Below are 7,266 nucleotides of genomic sequence, written 5' to 3'. Positions count from 1 at the left end.
TGGAGTGCAGTGGTGCGATCTTGGCTCACTGAAACCTCTGCCTCCTGGGTTCAAGCGATTTGCCTGCTACAGCCTCCCAAGTAGTTGGGATTATAGGTGTGCACCACTACGCCTGGCTAATTTTTGTATTTTTAGTAGCCGTGTTGGTCAGGCTGGTCTCAAACTCCTGACCTCAGACAATCCACCCACCTCGGCCTCCCTAAATGCTGGGATTACAGGTGTGAGCCACTGCGCCCAGCAGAAACAGGCCCATTTTGTTGTTCCTTCCTGATGTCCCTTAAGACATTTCCTGGCAGGCTCCTTCTAGCTGTCTCCAGCAGTGACACCACTGTAGATCTCTCTTTTGTCTCTAATCACACAGGTCCTCCCACTCCACACTCAGTGAGTCTTTGCACAGTGGCAGAGAAGAAATGCGTACTTTTTTTTTTTTTTTTTACCTTTCCCTTGCTTCTCACCCCTCCCCCCAACAAGGCTATAAAAGTGATCAAGTGTTCCACACCAAAGAAAACACGAAAAAAGTGAAATAAACCTTCTCTCAACCTTGCTCCAGGTCTGTCCTACTGTTCCCCCAGCCAAACCCCCATCTCACCTGGGGTGGAATTTTCCATCCTTAGTAGTTGGAGGAGGAGGACAGAGACTAGATTGCAAAGCAGATTCCCAGGCCGCGTACCTGGTCTCCTGAGTCAGAAACTCGAGAGCTGGGCGGGAATCTGATCTGCGTCTTGATGCTCTCAGTGGATGGTGATCACCTCCACTAACACCTGAGGACCCCTCCCTCCCTTTTCTTTCAATATGGAGTTTCACTCTGTGACCCAGGCTGGAGTGCAGTGCTCTGATCTCGGCTCACTGCAACCTCCACCTCCTGGGTTCAAGCGATTCTCCTGCCTTGGCCTCCCAAGTAGCTGGAATTACAGGTGCCTGCACCACCACGCTTGGCTAATTTTTGTACTTTTAGTAGATACGGGGTTTCACTGTGTTGGCCAGACTGGTCTCAACCTCCTGACCTCAGGTGATCCACCTACCTCGGCCTCTCAGAGTGCTGGGATTACAGATGTGAGCCACCGGGCCTGGCCAGGACTACTTCTTAAGGCAAGTGCTCCCCAAGACTGTGTTCTTGGACCACTTCCAGTCCCACTTCCCACTTCCTCCTGGGCAAGCAGCTGACAGCCCTGATGCCATCCATCATGTCTCCAGCTCCAGCACCTCTTTCTCTGTAAGTTCAGATCTGTGTATCCTCCCTTGTGCCTATTGGATTTTGTTGCATGGACATCCCATAAGCGTAACAAATAAATGTCTACAACTTCTTCTCAAGCCAGTTCCTGCCTCTGGGTTTCTTATCCCTGGAAAAGGCATGACCCCTGGGCTGAGAACTCAGGCTGTAAATCTGAGCATCAACCTTGCTTATTTTTCTCCATCTCCATCAGTTATCAAGTGCTGTATGACAAGTTGCCCCAATATGTAGTGGTTTAAACCCACCATAGTTTCTTGCTTCCTGTGACTCTTCTGGGTTCACCTGGGTTCCCTTAATGGGGCTTCATTCAGCCGGATGGTCCCAAATGGCCTCCCTTTCACACTGGCCTTGATTCCCGCCTCGTGGCCTCCCACTCTCATTTTTCAGTGGTCCAGTGTGAGTACCTTTAAGTGGCAGCTGGGAATGACAAAGCTGGGAAGTGGCTGTCACTTTCACCGCGTTCTCTTGGTCAAAGCATCCCAGACACGACTCCTCCTCTTGATGAATGGGGTGGCATAACCATGCAGGGATAGGGGTCACTGTTGTCCATAGAGACTCCCACAGCACCCCCTGCATCCAATCAGACATCAGGCCAGTAGCTGCGCCCCCAGGTGATAGGCTGGTAGCACACATGACCCCAGTTCTCTCCCCGTCTGGATCTGTGCCCTTGGCTGGCGAATTTGCAGTGCCCTCCCACGTGCGGGAAGGGGGTTCTCTCCTACCCCTTGACTCTGTGCTCAGGTGTGTGACTTATTTTAGCAAATGTGATTCAAGGAAAAGCTGGTAATGGGGCTTTTGCCTGTTTTTTTTTGTTTTTGTTTTTGTTTTTTTGAGACGGAGTCTTGCTCTGTCGCCCAGGCTGGAGTGCAGTGGCCGGATGTCAGCTCACTGCAAGCTCTGCCTCTCGGGTTTACGCCCTTCTCCTGCCTCAGCCTCCCGAGTAGCTGGGACTACAGGCGCCCTCCACCTCGCCTGGCTAGTTTTTTGTATTTTTTTTAGTGGAGACGGGGTTTCACCGTGTTAGCCAGGATGGTCTAGATCTCCTGACCTTGTGATCCGCCCGTCTCGGCCTCCCAAAGTGCTGGGATTACAGGCTTGAACCACCGCACCCGGCAACTTTTTCCGGCTCCCCTGCAATCGCTAGGAGGTCTGGGCTGGCCCATGGGAGGTGAAACACATGGAACTGAGCTGAGCCACCCCAGTGCTGTCAAAGCCATCCTAAACCAGTGGCCTGAGACACATGAGAAGAGTCCAGCCAAGAGCTGCAGAGCCACCCATCCGGACCCGCAGATCCACCCCTCCGGACCCGCAGATCCACTCCTCCGGACCCGCTGATCCACCCTTCCGGACCTGCAGATCCACACCTCCGCATCCGCAGTTCCACCCCTCCGGACCCGCAGTTCCACCCCACCGACCCACCCCTCTGACCCGCCGATCCACCCATCCGGACCCACAGATCCACCCCTTTGGACCCACAGTTCCACCCCTCTGGACCCGCAGATCCACCCCACCGACCCACCCCTCCGACCCGCTGATCCACTCATCCGGGCCCACAGCTGGCTGTAGATGCATGAGTCCTGAAGAACCATCTGGCCAATGCACAGGTTGGTGAACTAGCTAAATGCTGATGGTTTGACACTGCTGAGTTTGGGGTGGCTATAGACAACTGACACTCCATGCCTTCCAGCATCCCTCCTGCCTCAGCTTAGGCCCCCTCCTCCTCCTGGGCCTGCAGCAATGTCTGTTTCAGCCAGGATAGGCTAGTGTATGCTGCTAAAACAGACATCCCCAAACTGAAGTGGCTCAAGGCAACCAAGTTTATTTTGGCACTTGCTCCATATGTAGCTTCATGGACGGAGGCCCCTGCTCCCTGTGGTTCCTCATGAACACAGACTGAAGCTCCACCGTCTTCTGTGGCCCCTTTGGAACACAGAGGACACAAGCCAGGGGAATTGTATCCTGGTTCTGAAATGCTTCCACTAGAAATAACACTTGTCTGCCCATTTTTCACTGGCTATGATTAGTCACACAGGTCAGTTGCGGTGGCTCACACCTATAAACCCAGCATTTTAGGAGGCCAAGGCCGGAGTATCACTTGAGGCCAGGAGTTGGAGAACAGCATAGTAAGACCCTGTTTCTACAAAAAATTTAAAAATTAGCTGGGCAAGGTGGTGCGTGCGTGTAGTCTCAGCTACTTGGGAGGCTGAGGCAGGAGGATTGCTGGAGTTGGAGGCTGCAATGAGCATTGAGCCGTTATCACACTACTGCCCTCCAGCCTGGGCAGCAGAGTGACACCTCATCTCAAAAGAAAAAAAAAAAAGGCCAGGTGTGGTGCCTCATGCCTGTAATCCCAGCACTTTGGGAGGCTGAGGTGGGTGGATCACCTGAAATCAGGAGTTCAAGACCAGCATGACCAACAGGGTGAAACTCCATCTCTATTAAAAATACCAAAAATTAGCTGGGCACAGAGGTGCATGCCTATAATCCCAGCTACTTGGGAGGCTGAGGCAAGAGAATTGCTTGAACCTGGGAGGCAGAGGTTGCAATGAGCCGAGATCACGCCATTGCACTCCAGCCTGGGCAAAAAGAGCAAAACTCTGTTTCAAAAGAAAGAAAGAAAAAAAAAAAGCCACATGGTTGTGCCTAAAAAAGTATAGGAAGTACAGTTTTATATGACTGGAAGTGAAGGAAAACCAGATATCCAGGATCACAGTGATGTCTCCCACAGTTCCCTGAATTGTTTCTCAGTCCTAACATTCTTTCCCCATGCAAATCAGACCAAGTCACTCTGCTGCTCATAAACCATCAATGGCTCCCTGTGGCCCACAGGATAAGGCCCAGTTTTCACATGGTGTTCAGTGGCCTCCTTGACTCATTTTGACCCTTCCAGCCTGTGTGTCACTGAGAATACTGAGTCTACTCACTAAACAGCTGGCCTTTGCCCAGGCACCCTAGTTCATTGCTGTCACTCACACTGGCCCTTCTGCCAGGAATGGCCATTGCCTATCCCTCGCCTTTCTGGCTTTGGCCCAGTCCTCTGTGACAGGCCGAGTCTCAGCAGCATCTCCCCACGGAGGCCATTCCTGGCCTGTGGAGCTGAACACGGTGCGTTCCAGAAGTCTGAGCACGGTTTTCCATTCTAACAACTTCCAAAGTATGAATGCCATAAACTTAACAAAAATTAGCATTTGAAATTTTGTGTGATTTTCCTTTACACTTAACTTAGTTCTGTGATTTTGAAAGACTAGATTTTAAATTTAAATTTTTTTATTTCAGTCCCTCTGACTGAAGATGGTGAATAATGACTAAAACAAAATGAAAGTTGAATTTACAAAGCTAAGTTAGTGCCAAGGATTTACACAGTTAGACTTCAAAATAATTTTAAAAATAAATTAGTAAAACTATAAAGTCGGAAGATCAGGATTGCTAGGAGTTCGGCGGGTGGGAGGGGAAAAGGGGTCAACGGGAGCCCGGGGGGACTTTTAGGGCAGGGAAGCTACAGTGTGACACTGTAATGGTGGATGCATGCCATTATGTATTTGTCAAATCCCATAGAACCTCCCACACCAAGAGTGAGCCCTAATATAAACCATGGCCTTTATTTAACAATAACGTGTCAATATTGGTTCAGCAACTGTGACAAATGTATCACACTAATGCAAGATGTTAAAAATGGGGGAACTGGCCAGGCGTGGTGCCTCATGCCTGTAATCCCAGCACTTTAGGAGCCCAAGGTGGGTGGATCACCTGAGATCATAAGTTCGAGACCTGCTTGGCCAACATGGTGAAATCCCATCTCTAGCAAACATATAAAAAATTAGTCGGGTGTGGTGGTGGGCACCTGGAGTCCCATCTACTTGGAAGGCTGCAAGGCGAGAGAATTGCTTGAACCTGGGAGGCGATCTCACTACTGCCCTCCAGCCAGGGCGACACAGCGAAAATCTGTCTCACCCCCCCAAAAAAAAAAAAAGATTAGTGGGTGAAACAAGACTAAAACCTGGTTAAAGCGGCTAAAAAGTTAGCTGGTGATTTCAGCCAGACAGGGGCACTTTAAATATTCAAACGAGGTCAGCGAGCGCCCTTAGAAAATATAGGAAGCCTGCGGTTCCTTAGTTGCACCAGCAGGTGGACCTCTCCCCCCATCTATGATCAAGGTACTCAGGCAATGGAAACAAAATTAGATTTAGGTATAGACAATGTTCTACCTCTTCCCTGGGATCCGGCAAATATAACAAGGGGCTGTACACACACCAGGTGCTCAACACATAATTCAGTCGAGAAACAAGGCTCAGATGCATTATATAGAGAGAAACTGGAAAGGACATGGATCCTTGAATGTCAGGTGTTCGTGTTCCGGCTCCCTGTTTCCTTCTCTGAAAAATGTCAGTGATAATATTCAAAGATTTATTACTGGGAAGATTAAGCAAGTTAATGAGTAAAAGATTTTTTTAGAGTGTCTGGCACATTTAAGCCCTATATAGGTGTTAGTAATTATCAGTTTGTTTATTTCTTTTTAATGAGACAGAGTCTTGCTCTGTCCCAGGCTGGAGCAGTGACGCGATCTCAGCTCACTGCAAACTCTGCCTCCCAGGTTCAAGCCATTCTCCTGTGTCAGCCTCCCTGGGATTTCAGGCGTGTGTCACCACACCCGACTAATTTTTGTATTTTAGTAGAGACGGGGTTTCACTGTGTTGACAAGGCTGATCTAAAACTCCTGACCTCAAGTGAAATGCCTACCTTAGCCTCCAAAGTGCTGGGTTACAGGCGTGAGCCAGTGCGCCCGGCCTGAACATCTTTTCATGTGTTCACTTGACATTACATATTTTTTGTTGAAAGTGTTCATTCAAACCTTCCAGCCCACTTTATAAAATTTGGTTGTTTGTTTTATTATTGAGTTTTGATAATATTATGCATATATTCTGGAGGGAAGTCTTTTTTAAATTTTTTTAATTTTTTTTTTCTAAGAGAGTCTCACTCTGTCGCCCAGGCTGGAGTGCAAGGGCGCGATCTCGGCTCACTGCAATCTCTGCCTCCGGGGTTCAAGCAACTTGACTGCCTCGGCCTCCCGAACAGCTGGGACTACAGGCGCCTGCCACCACGCCTGGCTAATTTTTGTATTTTTAGTAGAGATGGGGTTTCACTATGTTGTCCAGGCTGGTCTCAAACTCCTGACCTCAGGTGATCCAACCGCGTCAGCCTCCCAAAGTGCTGGTATTACAGACATGAGCCACCGCACCCAGCCGGAAGTCCTTTATCAATTATGTGTTTGGCAAATGTTTTTTTCTAGACTGTAGCTTGTTCTTTTATTCTCTTAAAAGTGTATTTTGAAGGCCATTCTTAATTTTGATGAGGTTTTATAGTTTATTTTTTTCTTTTATGTATTATATTTTTGATATTATATCTAAGAAAGAGTTAACCAAATGCAATGTCAGAAAGATTTTATCCTGTTTTTCCTTCTAGACATGTTATAGTTTTAAACTTTACATTGAGGTCTCTGATCCATTTGGAGTAAATTTTTGTAGGTAATTTTAGTATGTGGTGTGAAATATGGGTTGAAGTTCATTTTTTTCTGTTTGGATATCCAATTATTCCAACACCATTGGTTGAAAAGGCTAGCCTTTCTCCACAAAATTAACTTGGTGCCTTCATTGAAAAATAAATGGACCATTTCTGGACTCTCTCTCTCTCAATATATACATATATAGAGCCAAGCTCTCACTGTGTTGCCCAGGCTGGTCTTGAACTTTTAGGCTCAAGCAGTCAGCCTGCTTCAGCCTCCTAAAGTTCTGGGATTACAGGTGTGAGCCCTTGCGCCTGGCGTGGACTCTTTATTCTGTCCATTGATCTATTTGTCTGTCTTTATGCCAATACCATACTGTAGTTTTATAATAAGGCTTGACCATGATCATAACACTGCACTACAGCCTGGGCAACAGAGTAAGACCCTGTCTCAAAAAAAATTATAATAAAAATAAAATAAAAATATATAAGGCTTGAAGTCAGAGAGCCTAAGTCCTCCAACTTTTTCTTTCCAA

This window comes from Colobus angolensis, unplaced genomic scaffold (assembly GCF_000951035.1).
Source record: "Colobus angolensis palliatus isolate OR3802 unplaced genomic scaffold, Cang.pa_1.0 Scaffold55, whole genome shotgun sequence".
In the NCBI taxonomy this organism is placed as follows: Eukaryota; Metazoa; Chordata; class Mammalia; order Primates; family Cercopithecidae; genus Colobus; species Colobus angolensis.
The sequence above is the reverse complement of the archived record's forward strand: the minus strand, read 5'-3'. Positions refer to the sequence as shown.